Source organism: Epinephelus lanceolatus, chromosome 17 (assembly GCF_041903045.1).
Source record: "Epinephelus lanceolatus isolate andai-2023 chromosome 17, ASM4190304v1, whole genome shotgun sequence".
Lineage (NCBI taxonomy): Eukaryota > Metazoa > Chordata > Actinopteri > Perciformes > Serranidae > Epinephelus > Epinephelus lanceolatus.
Genome location: NC_135750.1, coordinates 20,049,556 through 20,070,145, shown reverse-complemented (window position 1 = coordinate 20,070,145; position 20,590 = coordinate 20,049,556). Strand labels below are relative to the sequence as shown.

Below are 20,590 nucleotides of genomic sequence, written 5' to 3'. Positions count from 1 at the left end.
CCTGTTTAGGTCAAATACTTTAGGTATGGTACCTTTGGAACCAAAAGTAACCCTTCAGACATGGTACCTAGACCCTAGTGTTCCCACCACGAATGGTACCCTTAAATGTGGGCGGGGTTGTCACTGCTCCGTCCATTGGCCAAAACTGCAGAAATAAGATATAATTACAATATAACAGAAATTTCTTGTAAATTTCTCCAAATGTAGATGTAATCTGAAATGATTTCACGCCAGTAGGCCGCCATCTTTCTGCGCCGGTCAGTCCATGATGTTATCCATCACTGGGTCTCTCTCTCTGTCTGCCGTCGTCAATTACCCAGAGGAAAACAACATTAGAGGCCTGAATGGGACACGGAGCCGTGGCAGGCCTGACATGGCTGTGTTATATGATTACACAACCTGTTGGCTGTCCGCCTGTCAAGTGTCTCCCGGCCCTGATGAATGGCTGTAATATGCCACGCATCACAACACGCCACGCCACACACTCATTAATGGCTTCTCATAATGCCGGGGACGTTCCTCCAATGCTGCAGCAGGATTCCCAGAGAGACGGGGGAGAGGGTGAGAGAGGGAGGTGGTAGTCGGTAGAGTGAGAGTGAGAAATGGCGTTCATGAATACTCCAACCTTGTTTCCGTGTCGCCATTCAAGGCAGTAAACAAAAGAAACATGGTGTCCTCATTTGAATAATTTCACAAATGGTGTGGCAAGACGCCAGCATCACACTCACACGTAACTCCAAGTGAATGAACGAAGGATGACAGGGATGGGACGAGAGCACAAAGCGAAGGGAGATGCAAGAATTATTATTTTTAAAAGTGCAACACATATGTTTCTCAATTAGATACGTACTCGTCCATCTGTGGCCTATTTGCATAAATTATCAGAAATGTGTGCAATGCGGCATGCACGCCAGTGTGTGGGAACACTACAATAGGGATGCTTGAAGAAAGGAGATTGAATCGGTCGTCTGTCGGATGCCATCTGAAGCTTAGCTGATTGCTCTTTCTTTCAGTGAATTAGGAGGCACGCTACCCAAGATCCTCCAAACTACTCGACTCTGAGCTATAACAAACAGATTTGATTCTCATAGTGACACTGCTCTCTGCAAATTAAATGGGTGAAAATAGTTCTGAATGAGCTATTTTCTAAGGTCTCAATGGGGGTTGTTGTGTACAAGTGGCTTTGTGGCAGCAAAGTAAAGTAGTTTTTCACAAAGTGTACCGGCCATGCAGAGGTTATCTAAAACCTACACGACCCTGAGCCACATTAGTTGGTGGTATTTATTGCTCTGTCAGGATTCTAGTGTGTAATGCCTACCGGGTAGCATCAGCCACTTGCAAGGAGCCCCATTGATAAGCACGTTCTTTCTCTCGATTTGACACGTCTGTGCTCAATATACTGCGCCGCAGCTTTGTCTTGTCATATATTGTGCGTTGTCTCACATTAAAGTCAGTGTTTTGATAGAACGAGACACAGATGTTAAGAGATTTTCAATTTCACCTCGCTCAGATGTGCCAGCATTTCCAGGCTGAATGCCGTGGAGGAAAGTACTGAACAGTGCCGCACCTGCAGTGTGTGTGTGTCTACGAGAGAGGAAGAGACAGTCTGTCTGTATATTCCTCTATCTGCGCGCCCGCGTTAGTGTATGCGTTCTCCCTCGCAGCTTGAGTTTCTCGGTTTAAATGCAACACCTGCAGATGTGTCTTGTAAACTGCAGCCCCCAGCTTCTCTCCCATTCAGAGGGGACCATTGAAACAAAGCAATTAAAGTGGCTCTCTACACGGGGCGACGATGTGGTGCGTGGGTGTGCCTGCCTGCACACGAGTGTGTGAGTGATTTTTCCATTGTTTTAACACCAGAATCTTTAAATCGAACAGCAAAGAGATCTAAACTCCAGCAGGAAAGAGGACAGCTCTGCGCCAATCACAACATTAGCTGCTCTGTCATATTCATAGTCTGTTTAAATGTGGAGGTCAGAGGTCACTGACAACCTGTTGACACTGAGCAGATTTATGCAACATGCACACACACACACACACACACACACACACCCATGCAAACACGCAGGCAGCCACAGCCCAGTCTTTGGCGCAGAGCGTTATAGCAGTGGTTTCTTGTTGCTGCTGATCTTTGGGTCCTTCCAGCTCCAGATACCAGAGCCTGAGTTATTCTCCGCTCCGCTCCCTGACCCTCCTAATTGAGAACGGCTGTGGCTGAGAAAGGGAGAGCGAAACAGACAGAGAGAGAACAGATTCTTCTGTGGAAGAAAGAAACACCAAAAGAACAAGTAAATGAAAAGGGGCAGAGAGCTGGACCTGTGCAGGCCAGTGCTGATCAAGTGGAGGATGGCTGTGTGCTCAACAGTTGGCCTTATGAAAGCTGAACCTCCTCCTCTGTGGCCACGAGCCAAGCAGAGCCAAGCACAATGTCCTAAATGTAGGTGTAGCTTTTCAGCACAGTATATGATAGCTGTAACAAAGAAAAAATGAGGGAAACAGTGCTCAGAGTGGAGAGAGCGCTGCATAAAGGGAACTCAAACCAGAGGGCTGGGAGGAGGAGTGGTAAGCTCAGTGACAGCTGCACGCATGTCGTAGTGGGTGACGGTCTGTCCGTCTGTCAGAGCAGATATTTCTGTCTGTTTAGTGCTGCCTTACTGGCTGCCAGAGACACTCCTCATGTCATCGCTGGGTGCCTGCTGTCACTGGCTAAAAAGGAGAGAGGGAGTGGAGTGTGTATGTATTTGTGTGTGTGTGTGTGTGTGTGAGTGGGAGAGAGTGACAGAGAGAAACTCGAGCAGCTGTCTTGAAAGCTCCTCTACTCTGTCAGTACATCTTGAATCTGCTTTCCCCTGATATCTCTGCGGTAAGACAGTGTTTCAGTCAGTTGTTTGGTCAGAAGTCCGTCTCTCTGCTGTTACAGGAACACACTTTTGGGGAAACCAGTGTTTTGCACAGCTTGCGATGAGTTCATACCACCTGCATCTATACATCTGCCACCATTGTTCAACCTCTCTTTGAAAAGCAGGGTTTTAAAGGATTAAATAAGGGTAAACATAAGGAATCATCACCAGAGTTATGTGATACAGCTGTTTTTCTCAATGCAAAGCTATGTTTTCATCCAACCTGCATGTTTTTGTTTAGAGTATGTGGGACCTGGCTTGTGCAAATGCAAAAGCAAATTGCTGTAGTTGGGTTTCCATCCAAATATTGCACAAATTTTATCCAAATTTTCAGACAATAGGCAAAAGAACATGCAAATTCATGTGCTTTTCCTTCGAAATAAGTAGTAGGTGGCGCTAATTCTTCAGTCAAGTGCCACCATGGATGTCTAAAACTAGAAAGAGCGTTGGAGGTTGTATATTCCCAAGAAATTTGTTCAGTGGTACATGACAGCTAAAAAAGTTTGACATTTTGGATGCAAAATTACATAGATCATCCTTATCATTGGACTCATAGAGCAGGTCCCCTAAAGGCTTTGCAGACCGAGTGGCAAACTTCCATTGGGCTAGCCAGCTACTTCGGGTTTAGCGCTCTGCTCACTCGAATGAGAATGAAGTCATTTAATAGTTTTGTAGACTTTCGAAATGTTATCGGACCTAATAGATCAAATCCTGAAGGTGAAACGAGACATTTAGCGTGGGTTGTGACACTTAAAAAAGTGCGTCCACTGATTTTTCTCTTTCACAATGTAAGTCGATGGTAAAAAGTCTTTTTGGACCCAATAGCATCACGTGATGGACCCGGAAGTTGTAGTTACACAGTTAGACCACTATGTAGGATTGGCTTTAAAGTCTGGTGCACTTACTGGGAGCATTGGCACTACAGTAGAAAATTGCGCAACGGGATGACAGAATTAAAAGAGCGCCAGTCAAACCTCGGTAACACTTTACTTGAAGGTATCTACATAAGAGTGACATGACACTGTCATAACTATGACATGACACGGTCATGAACCTGTCATGAATATAATGTACATGTCATAAACGTTTATGACTGCTGTCATTAAGTGTCATCCGGTTTTTGTAATGACAAGTTGATATTGTTTGGGTTGTCTTGATTATGACAACTTGACATTAATTAAAGTGACATTACCAGAAGTTGTCTTTGTCATGACAAGTTGACATTAAATTTGTTTGGGATGTCCTTATAATGACAACTTGATATTAACCAGGATGACATTATGTTAATTTTAAGTTGTCATTATAAGGACACCCCAAACAAATTAATGTCAACTTGTCATGACAAAGACAACTTCTGGGTAATGTCACTTTAATTAATGTCCAGTTGTCATAATCAAGACAACCCAAACAATGTCAACTTGTCATTACAAAAAACGAATGACACTTAATGACACTTAATGTACATAATGTTTATGACAAGTTCATGGCAGTGTCATGTCATAGTTATGACAGTGTCATGTCACTCTTATGTAGATATCTTCAACTAAAGTGTTACCCAAACCAACAAAGGAAAACAATGTATGTTTAATGACGGAGAGAACCTGAGAGTTCTTAACAACTTATACTCTATACTAAGAATATATACAGAGGCTATGTGCTTTTTGGAAGAAGTCTGGTGTTCAAAGCCATCCACAGCCATCCTAGTGGCCTATGCAATGACGGTAGGTCATACATCAAAATTTATCCGATGAATCTGTTTCTATCGCACTTAGTCCCATTTAACCTTTACAGATATACCATCTCATGTGTAAATCGAAAATGCGCATAAGAAATAAGGGATGGAAACACACACTGGGGACTTCACAATGATCAAAGTTTTTCCCTGCTGATGCAAATTCAGATGGAACTAGTTAAGAACATTTGAATATAAGGTACGTGTAACATAAGGCCAGGGACTGACTGAATGTAACTGATAGCAAAAACACTTCATTTCATAATGACATTGCCAGCGAAGACATTGAAGTGGAGTTTGCATTGTGCTCGATCTTCATAACAAGGTATGTATCAGCACTGGTACATCCACGATCCATGCATCCTTACTCTATCGTCTCCAAATGTCAAAGACAGAGTAAGACACTGATCCCCAAATTATTCCGGCTGAGCGGGCCAGTGTCTTTAAACGCAGCTTCACCACCATTAGTGTGTGAGCCTGGGTAAATTAGAGGCTTTGTGAAGCACTTTGTCTAGTTCAGGTTGAGAACGGCTTCATGAATGCAGCTCATATACCAGACAAAATTAGGAATCATATAAATGACCCAAAACGAAGTGCTAAAAGGTTTTTGTTGTCGAACCAGTTTAAAACCTGTACGTCCTTGGCCCTGTAGGAATCAGTTGTAAAGCTCCTTTCAGTGGAGGTGGTGAGCACAGTGCTGTGTGGTAGATACTGTTTATTAGTTAACCCTTAAAGGTTTTTGAAGCACCAGAACGTACCCCCAGCATACACACACTGTGTTGCCTGATAGTAGATGTCGACTCATATTATCTCTGAAAACTTGTAGCAGCTGTAATGAAAAGACACGGTGCAAGGCGGCTGAGTCTGTCAGTTTTGTGTAGGAGGTACAATTTACATGAAATATTAAATAAAAATAGCATACTGTTTTAAATTCCCTGGGTCAACTGAATGTGAGTGTGGGTGGCACAGTTAGACAGAGCAGAGCTGAAATTCACTGTGTGCAGTCGTTTCTTTCCCGAAATACTTCCATAAATTACCCCGGCTAGTTTGTTCAGTGTATCATAAAAATATCTCATGATTTACAGTTTTGCAGGACAGAATACCAAATATACCTAACAACTGTTTACTGAATGGTTTGACCTCATATTTTGGATAAAACTAGTTGTAATGGCTGCTATCGTTTAACATGCTGAAGAGGAACGATCAGCATGAAGCACATGGATGATTCCAGTGCCTGCACTTTCATTACTGGAACAATGGGCCAAGCTGTTGAAAACATCATGTATTCCTTTAAAATCATGGGTTTCTGTTTTCCTACTAATATGGCGTATTTTTGCCTTAAGTGCTGCCCATTGACTGTTTGATTGCAATCATCTGTTGTTGGAGTGCTGTCGTCTGATTACAAACACGTGTTTTCGCCAACCGAGATGGCCGCGGAGTGAGGTAATGGAATATTAAGAAAATTTTAGGAGCATTAGTAAGGTACTGGGCTGCACAGTGGCTCGTGGTTATCATGACGGTTGAGGGTTTGCACCTACAGGGCCCAAAACAATGAATTTTTCCTCTCTGGGTGTCAGCGTGTGTTTTCTCTGTGTGCTCTGCTTTTCATGCAGCTTAGGTTGACTGGAGGTGTGAATGTGTGCAACCCTGAAGGGGATAAGTGGGTATATAAAACAGAGAGATAGGTAGCGATTCTGGACGTCACCTCTGATTTAAAGTTCCTCAGATATCTCAACTTTTATTAACCTCTCTAGGACTGTTCCACGGGATCTCTCAACAAGATACTTGTATGACTTAATGTATCGAGGAAGCAGGGTCACTTAATTCTGTGAATGTAATTCCCAGGCTGGAAAACCCCTGATTTGAACAGTGGTATGAGCTTTCACAGTGATGTCGCCTATAATTTTGTGGCAGCCGTGACAACATAAGTCCAACTTTAGATTCTGTACCGTCAGTGTTCGCTTCCTCTGACTCCTCCGGTGCCCTGACAGCCCTGTAACCACACACCCATGTTTATGTTCTTTAGGTTAACACGGTTATCTCTGTACGCAACCTGAGCCCTCAACCTACATGGGCACTTGGCATACGTGTGTGTGGTTGCGTGTGTGTGATCTTGCAGCTGCAGGACCCGTCTCTTTTCCCCCCACGTCTCTCTCCAGAAAGAGCTGCAGGGACTTGCCAGTATTTTCATTCCCTCTGGAGGCATTTCCGCACGCTAACAAAGCCCGGCCTGCGTGATGAAACAGAGAGGAAGCAGCTTTTGTGAAGGGAGCAGCCGATTTTTCGGAGTGTGTGTGCGTGTGTGTACACTGCTGACCCTGGCTAACAGTTAGTTACATGCAAATTTACTTTTGAGCTTGCAATTCAGGTTGCTCCGGGCTCTTGTTTGCAGACGAGCCTACTGTAGCACGAGAACAAGCCTACTCTGTTTCCCATTCACAAGACAGAGTTGCCTCTTGTTTGCCTCTAATTAACTGGCATAATACCTAGCTTGTTGGATTGGTTAGTGCTTTTTCACAGGGCTTGTTAACCACTGGCCTTTCACAGTCTTCACTTCCTGTGTGGCTTTCGCCAAAAGGAAATGTGTGCTGTGGCCCAGGTCACAATTCTCCAGGGTGTCTGGCTCATGTAAGGGACCAAATCAAAACCACTAATAATTCCTACATTTTAATAGAACTAATATAAAAACACTCATGTCTGCAGTAAATAAATAACACTGATTTAAATGAGAGACATTCTTGTCCAGCTCTGCTGTGTTTTGGGTTCACTGTCAGAGTATTAATTCTCTTTCCTGCCAGATAGGATTTGTTAAGTTTCCAGAAATAACTCCTAGGTTTTGGCAGGAGCTGAGGTCGAAGCTCACACGAAACATTTTTGCTGTCTCACTTGAGGTCATGACACAGCTACCGAAAATCACAAATGTTTTTTTTTTCTTTCTTTCTTAAATTGGAGCAAAAGCAAAACAGGGTCTAGCAACCGCAGTGTCGCTGAAGCTGAGATTTTCTTTTGGGGTTGTCTAGAGTCAGCGTCCTGTGGGTTTTTAGCCAGGGCCCTGTGACACACGCTCATGCCCATAAACAGGGATTTGGCCCTCTGGAGAAAATAACCTTGATAATTACTGGGTGCATATGGACCTGCCCACAGTGGGAGGGGGAGGAGGTGTAGGAGGAGGAGGTGGAGACGGGGGTTGACTGAGAAGGAGAAAGAGAGGGAGAGAGCCACATCCGCTGGTGCATTCCTCCATGCTTTGTCATAGTGGTGCCGAGTTTCCCCTCAGTTTGCACGGAGATTTCCACGAAGCAGAGGGCGCAAAGGGCTACTGACGCAACGCTCGGGGCTGTGGATGCTGACATTTTAAAGTTTAACAAGGCAACAAGCCGCACATTCATGGACTCCCCACGGTAACAAAAAGACAACAAAAGTGTTTAAAGAGTAAACAGAAGAGTGCTGCTGCACAATGGCCAAAAAATTGGAGACATATGGAGGTGGGGATTCATGGAGGAGAAGACACAGCCTGGTGACCTAACTGCTGATGTGCTCATAGATTTCGCCTCTCCCACTCTCTTTCTGCCTGCATCACGTGGTCCCTCTGGTCTGGCTGAATTGGCATCATTACAGCAGCCAGAGCTGAATGTCTGTGGTTGGCTCGTCGCCCGTCTGCTCGCCTGTCATTCAGCTGGTTAAAGAGGCCTTGTTGAACCGCTGCACTGTGCCCGGCTACTACAGGGCCATTCATGCCTGTAACGGCAGAAACAGCCAAGTCCTGTCATCAGCGCTAGCTAGCACATACCAGTTTACTACTGGAAATGACAAGGGCATTTTGCTTGGTAAGCACAGTTTCCCCCGAGCAAACCTTGTAACCTGTTTTATTTTTCTGAAAGTTTAGATTACATTTCAGAGAATGCGAAGCGAGTGTCTTTAGACAAACACAGTGTTTGCGTCTCGAATATGTTCTGTCTCTGTTGCATGTGCGCCGCCTACATCGAGTGTAAAGTGAAATAGACTGATCCGTTCCCCAAGGAATCATACAACAACAGCACAAAACAACAAAACAGATCCTTTGTGCCGCCTCGGATGCTGGAAATTTCAAACAGAGGACTTGAAAATGCAGTTTGTCACTCCGAGAGAGTTTTTTTTTTCCTCCTCTTGCGTGTCAGCTTCTCTGTGTGCTGTTGCCTAATGGCAGCTCATCCTGTCACACATGACCTGTGCCTTAGCTGAAACACTCTCCATCCACTCCCCAGTCCCAGTGTGACACACAGAGTGAGGACATGCATGAGAGCCATGACTTCATCCTGCTCTCTCCCTCCTTTCTCCGACTCCTCTTTGCCTCCTCCCCCTCCTCATCCTTCACTCTCGCTCCCTTGTACTTTTTGTCTTGCTCCCCTACCCCTCGCTCCGTGTCTGCAGTCCTAACATCTTCCTGCTATGATTAGCTATAGTGTTTTTTCCCCAGCCAGTGTAATGTCTAGAGCCTCCCGTGTCCTTGGAAAGCAGCCTAATAAGCTCAGACACACACTGCTGTCTCTGCGCTCCACAGGCCTATTCTCCAGTGTCACCCAGCGCACACTGAGGTAAACAAAGACTGCCACACACACGCACACACGCACTACCCTAGAGTGCTAATAGACCAGCATACCAGCCCGCTGAGGGCAGCGTTGACGCTAGCTTGCTAACGTTGACCTTCCGTGTGCCAATCACAACAAATCTGCTCCCTGATTTGAATACGGGGAGGAGAACAGTGTAAATTGAAAGCAGAAATCCCCCTGGTGTGAGACAAGATGAGCCTCTGAATAAATTATTCAGATGGCAGCCTCTTTCCTGCATGATTCTCGCCTTCTGCTACGTTTAATGGCATCTGTGACGGTGCCCATTGGAGATTAATCCAGATGTAAGACGTTTGTGTGTGTTTGTGCATGTGCGCTAACATATATATGTGTGTTTCTGTCTGCCTGTGTGTGTGTGGCCTGCTCACCCCTCTTCTCATGCATCCCGTTGTGTCGTATGATGGGGAAACAAAGCCTCAACAGGGGAATTGATGTCTTCTCCGGAGAGGGCTGTAAATAAACAACTAGTGAATCAATGCCTCCATTTGTTTTTCTCTGATAATTCTGCCTGTGTCGTGAGGCGGTGTGACAGTGTTTTGCAAGCCGGCGGAGCTCTCAGCAGCCATATTTCCTCTCGGCGAGAGTGAGAAAACATGCCACACCGGCCTCATGTTTCATTACCAGGGATCAGTAAATTACTGTGTGCTTTTTTATTCCGCTCACTGCAGCTCATTTAACACCATAATGTAGCGGTTGTATGAGTGGGAAATAATACCGGCATTAGATATTGTGCTTTAGAGCTACTCAGTCAACTAAAGACACTCGGGCATAGAAATTACCAGGTGCAATTGAATAGGAAAACCCACAGCAGGTTCTGTGGTGAATGTGATTCAGTCTGTGTGAGCATCATTGATTCGCTGCAAAAGGATGACCTTCCCCTGACACCAGCGTTTACAAATGGTTGAAATATACTGTGTTTGTGAATACGCTGTTTGCAACGATTTTTATATTTTCATTTTTTATAATAGAAGTGGTTAAAAGTGTGTTTGTAAGCCATTTTTCTTATGAGGGAAGGTAAATTCTTAAAACCTGTTAAAGGCTCAGTTCACCCAAATTACAATGAAGCACATTTTTGTTGCTTCTGGGGTCTCGTACACACAAAATGAGGCCTGAAAGAGTCGTACGCCATTTCCCACGAAAAAGTTGTGATCTATAAAAGCAGACTTGATGGGAGACACTTTGACCCATGCTTACGAACATTTTGGAGACAGGAAATTGGCGTCGCCGATGGTGAGGTTGAAGCCTGATTGTAGAAGCTGTCGAATATTTCTTGGAGCACGCCATTTTTGGCTTTGTCTGTACGTACATTTCTAGTATGGATCCTACGCAGTGGAGGTGAGAGAATCCTAGCTTCTGTTGAGGCTTCGAATGTCTTTCGTCATATTTTATGACATCATCACCCTAAATAAATGAAAAATCCTCAAAGTTCAGTTTTACAAAAAGTAATTCATCAGATAATTAAGTGAGTCCTCTTCATTAAATCAGATTTTTTTAATAAGTACATCTAATTTATGGTGCTGTTAGATTGCTGTTAGACCTCCTGGTTAATACAGGAGTGTGCTTCCCTTTGTGTGTGGCAAGTGGGAGGGCAAACTGTTTTTGACCACACGGAAAATGCTGAACAAATGTTTGCATAGTACGTTATTATTTTGTAGTGGATAGGTTTAAACTTTGTTTCCCAACAAAGCTGTGGTGAAGGTGTGGTTAGGCTTAGGCTCCAAAACCATTTGGTAATGGTTTGGAAAAGATCATGTTTTGATTTAAAGCAACCAGGCCAAAAAGGTGCTGGGAAATGCCCTGGCTTGGTGCCACAAACACTCAGAGTGGGAATCATCAGAGGCTCCACAATACGATATTAGCATGATACAGTCACGATACAATATTATTGTGATTTTAAATATGTTATTGGGATTTATTACCTTTTTTCGACTGTAAAGTATGTCCCTAAAGGAAAACTGTCAGCATCTGTTTTATGTAATCAGATTAAGTTTTTAGTCTGTTTATTTCACTTTGGCCTTTTTTTTGGCAGCAAAATGTATCTAGTGGACTGAAAAAGCAACTGATTACATTACTCTAGTAGGCTACCTAAAGTTGAATTTGTATTTGTGGTAGTAATAATTTAAGTACTGTGTGACGATACGATATTGCCACATAAAAATATTGCAATACTATGGTGTATTGTGGAATGTGGAATTTGAATGTCAAAGTTATTAATGAAGCCTCAAAATATACGGTACAGCCCTACATCTTATTCCATAAACAGTCAAGTCAACTTTATTTATATAGCATATTAGCTCAATATGCTTAAGATACATAATACATGACAAATGTGAAATATCATATAAAATGATAAAGTATTACATATATTAAAACAAGCAGGACATGATGAAAACAAACGTAAAAGAAAAGGAGGTATTATTGTTATCATTATTCCTAAAAAAAGGGGAGATAACAATAATAATACTGATTCCTAAAACAAATCAAAATACATTTAAAAATCGAACTAAAAGCTTGCGAAAACCACTGTTGTAGCAGACCATAGTTCATGTGGAAGAGAATTCCAGAGAGTAGGACCCTCATTACTAAAAACACCATGAGCTGATAGAGAGCTGATTTTAGGTACAATGAGTAGACCTTGATTTGATGATCTAAGGGATCTCTGTGGTGTGTAAACAGTGTTTCTATTACTACTGGTAATGTTAAGATGGAGGCAGAAATCTCTCAGACTCAGGTACCACTGGAGATAAATAAGACAGTATGTTTTTTCCTTGTTTTTGGGCGGTTGAGGGGGTGAATCAGCCCTTTAAATAAACTGTTATTGTGCCTAAGTGCAGTTCTGTGGTCTTCAGTAACGATAGTGTGCAGAGCCAGGTCCTATAAAATATGAGGGGAGTTACTTGTATTAGCTCCGGCTCGATGACTAATAGCTGCAGTGAATAATGGTGTGAGCAGAGTGATCCCAGTTCTTTAGTTATAAAGGTAACCTCCCAGTGTGTAAACCTTGGTTAGGAAGAAATCATTCAGCTAACGCTGCTGTTGGTAATGCCAACATGACTACACACAAGAGCCTCTAATGAGCGCTGGTTTACCATGGATTCTTTGTGCTCAAGTACCCTTCTCTGTATCCCATATCCAAGTGTGAAATTACAATATCAGATCATATTTAGTTAATTAAACTCATATGACTAATTTAATTTGACTCAAATATGGGGGAAAATGAATAAATCATGGAGGCGTATTTAGCTTGCTAGTGCTGGTGTTAACAGTAATTAAATGTGGGGCAATCTGTAGCCTGTGAAGATAGCTCAAGTCCGCCTACTGTACAAGTACACATGTGGAGAAAATGTAAGCCAGATGGTTTTGGGAAGCAGACTAACAGAATATTAATGAAATGATGTGGGAGTTTCAAACACAGAAATAAAGTGAGTTAAAGATGCAGTCCTGTAAAGTGAGCCAGTGCATTAATAGTCGGCGAGCGGTCGTCCCATTAGGAGATCTGCTCATTGTTGTAGCCAGCGAAGAGCCAGAAGCAGAGGAGAAATATTCCTCCATGATTAGAGCCTGGAGAGTTCAAAGACAGCTGCTTCTGCAACTAAGACGGACGCAAAACACTCACGAGGAAGACGAGAAATCAACTTGTATTTGTCATTGAAGTATTTCATGTTTCATATTTGGCGGGGATTAGAGATGCACATTCTCTCCAGCTCTGTCAGTCCTTGTTATGTGCCTCCAATCTGTCAGTTGCACGACAGGGTGCTTTATTACATCTCGATAAATGATGCCACCTAAGTCTTGTTTTCCTATCACTAAAAAGCAGATTGTGTTTTGTCACACTCCCTGATGTGCGTTGCATTCTGCTTTGTTTCATTTCAGACTCGCTCTGTGATTGATGAGGATTAAGGAACGGATTTTGCCTAATAGGAAACACAGGAGCGTCCTCATCCACAACTGGTAAGGATCCTGATTTATCACCTATGTCTTCATCCAAGCAGTTAAGCATCAGCCCGTACGGCGATACAGATATGCTCCAGCGTGGTTTTGCAAACAAGATAAGGCGGCCGCAGTTTGGATTTCGTCTTTTGTTGTGTCATACCAGCCAGCAAACACACATTTTGTCCTAGAACAGAATGCACTGGTGATCACGCCATACAGTGTGCTTTCAATATAACTTGACTCAGAGAAGCAAAAGAACGTAGGGAACCAAACAATTAAACTCAAATCATCTGTGGAGAAAAGCGCCTTTATTGTCCTTATTTGATACTACTTTGTCTTATTTCCCAAACACTTCCAGAGAACAATATGGGACCACATGAAGACCAGAACACGCTGAATTAATCGCCCCGAGAGGTTGACCGCCATTTGTTTAGAATGAAAGCACATGTTTACGTGATGATTTACGTGATAGGGATTGAGATTTTGCGGTCCATGGCGTTTCCTCTTTGCATGGCGACCAGCTGGCGCTCGTCAGGTAACAGGGTAGTGAGTCACAAGAGCTCAAAGAAGAAGTCATTCTGCGCTTCACTGTATCACCATATCCTTTCTGATGTGGTCGATTTGAAAATGCCCCATTGAAGGATGTTTATAAGACCACATTCTTTCATGTGTACCACAGTGGTGATACCTTTCTGGCTCCGCTTCAAGCTGTCCCCAGGGTGTGAAACCTGAACAGCGGTGTTAGCAGTGTTGAACCAATGGTTAGTTAGTTACCATGTATGGCTATTGATCTGCCTCTATCAGTATCAGTCTCCAGGATGAGGACAACTGCTAATCGTCACATCCCGGTCCTCCAGTCATTTGCTTTCTTCTGCATAAACTGACTTCATTTGATGCAAAAACATGCATGAATACTGTGTTCAATTAGCCTTTGTACAGCATGAATATTATGTATTCATCCCTCGGACTGCATGAATATTAAGTGTTCATTTAAACCTTGCCTGAGAAGAAACACTCCATCAGTCGTCATCACGGTGTCAAAAACCTTTGACTGATGTGACGGATGATGTAATTGGGGTGAGCGAAGATGTGAGGAGACATCAGGCTAAAGGACGTCCTGTTACGGCCCCCGACACATCCGAGCAAAAAGGAGTCCTTGTCCCTCTGCTTTTGTTTTGGAGGCTGCGCAAAATGTCGACAGTGTAGTTTGTATACATGCGAAACGGCATCAAAGCGCTGGAAGGTGAATAATTTTTGGTGGCATCTGCACATTCTGCAATATGCTAATGAGCCAAGCTGCAAAAGCCAGATTGCCAGGAGAGAGAAGAGGAGATGGAGAGAGGGAGAGGGAGAGAGAGAGAGAGAGAGAGAGAAAAAGAGGGGAGGGAGCAGAGTGGAAAAGAGAGAAACAGACGGAGGCTGGTGTAAATTATGGATGCAACCTGCGATTTCCAAGAGGAAAAGAAAGGCAGAGAGAAACCTCAAGTCATGCATATCAGATTACGCATTTACCACATTTTCTTATCATGGTCCGTGAGCAAACTCGTATACAATCTGGCCCCTGTGTGTGTGTGTGTGTGTGTGTGTGTGTGTTTGAGAAAGAGACTGAGAAGGAGAGAGCACTTACACATTCATCCATGTCGAGTTGTGTGGAGCTGTGTTGTGCTGTCAAGCGTTCTCTGAACTTGATATGACGTGTGTGTCTAAAGCTGTGTTGACTTTCATTGCGCCATTGTGCTGCTTTGTATTGTGCGTCTCTGTGTGTGTCTGCAGTCACATGGGCCCTGATAGTTCACGCATATCATTTCAGCACGGAGCACGCACATGAACACAGTAGCAAATCTGCTCTGTCAGGCGCCGTTTGAATTACTCGACATCACTCAGATCACACTGGATATTTACATGACGTTGTTTAACTGCACTTGTCTAATGATACATGAGCTACCTGTTTTGTTTTGTTAAATATACTCAACTCTCTGAATGTGCTTTGATTGCAAGAGCAGCTCCAAGTTAAGTAAAAGTGAGTGTTCGTGTCCCACCACTGCCACATCCCACCCTCATGTGCCAGTCCCCTAACAGCCTCTGTGAATAATGGATCCATTCTTGAGTCATGTCTGTGACTGGGGCCTGTGCAGTGGTGTGGTTTCCCCACCAGAGGTGGAGGTGGAGGAGACGGGAGGGGCTGCTGGTCTGGAAATAGCTCTGCCTGAGCTGGGAGCACCTTAGGTGGGCCTCTGTGCCAGCCTCACCTTCCTTTAACACGCTCGCAACGACAAAAGCACAATTCTGCTTGGAAACCTGGCACGTATTACGCACCTATTTTCCAGCGAGATTGAAAGGAAATATGGCTTAACCTGTCTGCATTTAGCCGCGCCGTTTGAGTGATCCTCTCAAAGATGGCAGGAGAATTAGAAAACAGAATTCCGCGTTTTCTAAGAATTGGACGGGAACCACTTAAAGCAAGAAGTGTCTGAGCCAGGAACAGAAACTATGAAGCTGCCCTGGATTTTGCCTCCATGTAAATGTGTGTTAATGTGCAAAGTAGGTCATTTATTTGGAGCAGGGACAGCCGTAGTGTGCCTCTCCGGAGCGATGTCAGAATGGGGTGCAATCATTTCATAAGCAGACATATTGCTGGATTTGGTCAACAGTGCTAAGGATTTATGTACCAATATTTTGTTTATATGCCAAGCCCAAACTCTAATATACCAGAGGGGAAGGAGGGGGGTGCTGAAGGTGAAAATGGCTGTGGTCAATCCAGAGACAGCATCAGTAACCACAACCACAGATAGCAGCCTAAAAATCAGACTAAATCAGATTACCAAACAAACAGCTAAGAGGATTAATTCTGATCTCTCTTCCTCTCTCTCCCTCCCTCTCTTTTCCATCAGATGGACATTAAATCTGCAATCTATAAAATCCCTTCAAATGATTTTCTATTTTACTTTGCGGCCCCTCATTTTCTGGTCACATGTTTTTGGAGTGAAGCTCTTTCTGCTCTCAGTGAACTCTGCCCTTTTGTTCTGCCTTGAGGCCTCTAGAAATTGCTTTACTAAACAGGGTATCATATCGGTCTTTAAAAATATCTTTCACAAGGTACGACACGAATCCGACCTTGGATCAGATGCTGCACTGCTCTGTCTGTTAAGCCCCGTAATGTTATAATAACGTGTTCCATCCGGCACACTCGCTGTCAGGAATAAAGCTGTGCGGAGAGACGCCTGTGGCTCTGTGGCTGTCACTTCGACAAGCGGAGCAGCGTTCACTGGCACAGACCTAATTAATGGAAAACACAATATATAGAAAGGAATAATTACACCTTGTCCCTGGCTTTGGGAGATCAAAAATGTTTGCAGCATTTCTTAAGAATTAATCTCAGGGATGATTGTTGGTGTACAGTGAATCAGTGGCAGTACAGTATGTACTCTGGAGAGGAAAAAAAGGCTGTAGATTAATTTGGTTAATATTTCATAAAGCTTACAAAGGCAGAGGGCATTTGAGGCTTTTCAGATTATTTGTTCTCAGCCAATATTACACACCACGGTTGAGCTGCTGCGCCACTGCGCTGCAAAGTCTACAAGCTCTCGAGCACAACGCCAAGACAAGGCACTTGCCGTTAAAAGTGTTTGTCTGCGATAGTGTTGTTTGTGAAATGGGAGCCGTCCAGATGTACTGCTCCTTTTTCCTTTTTTTTTTTTCTTGCCGTGATGCGATTCAAAGGGGCCAGTTCTTCTCGCACAGCATCGTATCGCTCTCCTGAGTGCTGATAACTGCTCGCAGATTTGTATTAATATCCTCACTGGTACTCTTTGATATCAGCTGATTCATTTTGAATCTCCGCTCGGCTACTCACGCACACCCCGGCTAAACACAGAAGCACAATACAGCATTGCTCTTGACAGCTTGACAAACTGACAATCCCACTCTCAATCACTCCCGCTCCCTCCCCTCCCTCCCGCTCTCCCTGATAGAGCCGTATATTGTAACCAACAAGACTGTAATCAGCGCAAACCTAATCAAATCATTGCTCCAACAAGCAGCCCTGGCTGCCGGGCTTCCACGAAACACATCTCAGATCAAGAGGCAGGCTGCTTGTACAGCAGTGTGTACTATAACCAGCCGCTGCATGAAATGTCAGGAGAAGTAGGATTATTTCCGAAAATGTCACTGACAGCATAATAGCTCAGTAGAAGAGAGTCTCATGCTATGTTTGTATCTCATGTCAGCAGGTGTGATATGCGACACCGTGTGCGTTTCTGAGTGTGCAGAAATAAAAGTACACAAATGTGAAAGTAAGCAGAATGCTTTTTTTTTTTTTTTTTTTTTTTGTTGACTGAAACTGATGTGTGATTGGCAGAGTGTTCAAGCCATCGAGTTAGCCATTAAAGTGTGTGTTTTAGATCTGCACAAACAAATGCACATCTCCAAACCTCCTCATTATCGGCAGCAGGAAAGCTGCCTGGGCACTGGGACAACTTCTGTGTGTGTGTGTTTGTGCGCGCGCTTGCATGTGTGTGTTCGTGGCGCGCGCCGCATTCAGTCGAGGCTCATTCCAAGATTTGGTTAACCGAGTTGGCTCGCCCAATCACATTGCCACAGAGTGTGCAGTTGCTTCGGCCTCTGTCTCATTTAGTGGCACCCACGCTCTTGTGCTCGCGCCATGAAAGCACACAGACACTTGTGCTTTCTCTACACCCTAACAGACACATACACATGTGCACGCACACACACAGCTGAAGGAGAGAGTGACAAAGTTACAGAGAGAGAGAGAGAGAGAGAGTGAGAAAGAGGAAAAAATGAGAAAGTACCAATTAAGCTCCTCAGACAGTTCTGCCAACAGACATCAGGGGGTTGGAGGCGGAGAGTGTTTGTGTGTGTGTGTTTGTGTTGGAGAAAAGGGGGTAGGGGAGAGTGTTTGACTAGAGCAGCGGTCTCTAACTTTGTGTTACACTAAATCAGTTTTGTACTTTTCAAGTTTTTGAACAACTCATTACAGCGAGGTGTCAGTAACCTGCTGTGGAGGCTGGCAATTATCAAGAGCTTGTTGCTTTTTATGTTTGTTTGTTTTTGACAATTTGCAAAAGTTGGTGTGAAATTACGCTGCACGCTTGTTCCTTATATTCACTCTCTACCATTTATATAACTTGGTTCACACCACTTTGGATTTTAAAATACTCAAAACATATAACTGATTCCAGCCCCTTTCACACATATACTGCAATCCTGAAATCATCTAGACATTGGAGTAGCTGTATGTGAGAACAAATCAGTTGAATTGGACATTAAACAGACCTTTTCCTGCCAGCTCCCTGGTACAAAATCCTTATAATGTCCAATAGAGCATGTGTGAATAGAGCAGGTAATTGTCCGGAGAATTCACAGCAAGCGAGCAGGCGAGTTGATGACGTTTTTATCATGCGGATCGTGCAAAATCAGAAGAAGACAAACACCTGAGGGTGAAGAACAAGGCTCATTTGCACAAAGACAGCAATTAAAATGTCCAAATGGACAGATGACGGGATTTGGAAACTTCTATCAGTAAGGGCCGAAGCCATAATTGTCAGATAAATCAAAGGAATGACAAGAGACTCTGTTGTTTATGACCAAATTACGAACCGACTCCAGCAGGGGTAAGCAACCTGTGGTTCCTTAGATCCTCTCCTGTGGCTCCCAGTTGTTTTTTAACATTCTGATTTTCATTTGTCATTGTACATAGAATTAAAAACATGTTTTAATGTTTCATCAAATAAAAAGTGCATCATACGTCTGTCACCTGCTGAATTTCAGAAGTGGTGGCTAGCCCGGCGTCTCTATAGCAAGGCTAGCTATGGATTCCAAATCCAAAAAAGGTCTTTTAGGAAAATAGAGGATTTAATAGTGTGTCGACAGATTCATTTGCATTCACCACCAATGCTGCTAAGTTAAACTACTAAATGATTAGAAATAGCCCACTGCAGATTGGCCACCATGTTGTAAATCATGTAAATTGATGTTCATTTAGACATAGTCGTAATGCTGATGGGCTAATTTAGACATAATAAGCCGTTACCTTTATTCAAATATGTTTGTGGCTCCAGACAGATTTCTTTTTGGGCCAATAAAGCTCATCTAATAGTTAAGGTTACCGACCCCTGGGCTACAGGATTGTGGTGTAATCCACATCATGTCCTGCCTCCTGCATGCCCTACCCAGATGCCTAAACCAAAGACAGTATGTCCAGTAGGTGAGGACGCTTTGGACACATCTCCTGTTGTGTGCTACATGTGTGACGCCGGATTTCCACTGAATGCGTGTCCGTTGCAGAACGGCAGCGCTGGTTATCCGCTGCGTGCTCCGCCGTCCGTCAATACCCACCGGCTGTGTTTGCTGTGCGGTGCAGCTCCGCCGGAAGACATCTCGGTGCACTGCCATGATTAATATCTCCTCGTCCATGGTGTTCACGGGGTGAAATGACGTCTGAAAACCTCTGACCTGTTGACTTCAGGCCTGCCTCTGCCCATTATGTAGTTTTTAAGGTGTAGTGCAGGGAAATATGATCCGCCGTGAACACTATGTACTTTATTTTGAAAATTAACCGGATGTTTTATTGTGTTTCTGTGCACGACTTCCTGCCCCGCACGATCTGCTCTGTGCTGAATTGCTGCGTTGTGCTCCGGCGTCCGGCAAAAATAGAAGTCCTGCGTATCTGTTGCGGAGGGCTCCGGAGTGCCGGAGCTGAGGCGGAGCCGGAACGCAGCACAGCCGCAGCTGGTGGAAACACACACATTGACTAGAATGGAATCCTATCGGCTCCGCTGCCGTGCTGGAGCGCAGACGTAACCAACACGCATCTGGTGGAAATTGGCCTTGAGTGAGAAACTGCCAACAATATTTTGAGCTGATTCTTTTGACATTGCCAGGAGTTCATATGAGGTGCTTCGACATCAAGTTTACCCAAGATAAAGGGTCCATAAAATAGTTTACATTGTACACATTATCACATAAAGCTGTAGTCAAATATGTTAGCTGTGTGTGTACATGCAGACCATAGAGCCATATGGCTGCAAAGGTATTATATCCATTTAATTTATCTCAATAACTTGACTGTAGTAAATGATTATTAAACAATTAACTGGTTATTAAAGTTATTATCAATTTTCAAAGCTATTTAGCGCTCAAGCACAAAGACGTCTTTGTTTTACTTCCAGACTTTCATGTTAGCAACCAGTAGCTAATCCTTAATCCAAACAATTTCAGAGGAGACAGAAACACTCTTGCTGCACTGCCAAATGAAGCCTCCTCCTCTGTTCTGTGTTCATGCTGTGAAACAAAAGGCTAGTTTGGCCAAATCAGGACTGACATCATTGGCAACAGCTGCGGGCGGCGTGTACTGTGTGTCTGCGCGTGTGTGCATGTCCCCGCGTGTTTACGTCTGTGTG

At 43.8% G+C, this 20,590-nt stretch overlaps 2 protein-coding genes across 5 annotated transcripts in view; both read left to right on the top strand.

Annotated features, from left to right (window-relative positions):
• zmiz1a (zinc finger, MIZ-type containing 1a) overlaps positions 1-20,590 on the top strand; it is a 124,013-nt gene that overhangs the window by 32,092 nt on the left and 71,331 nt on the right. For all 4 annotated transcript variants that reach the window (XM_033613166.2, XM_033613163.2, XM_033613162.2 and 1 more), the window contains one exon: positions 13,113-13,190. The gene's annotated coding sequence lies outside the window, so the exon portion shown is untranslated. The remainder of the gene's footprint in view (positions 1-13,112; positions 13,191-20,590) is intronic.
• Positions 1-20,590, top strand: part of rps24 (ribosomal protein S24) — a 135,056-nt gene that overhangs the window by 84,493 nt on the left and 29,973 nt on the right. The window lies entirely within an intron of this gene.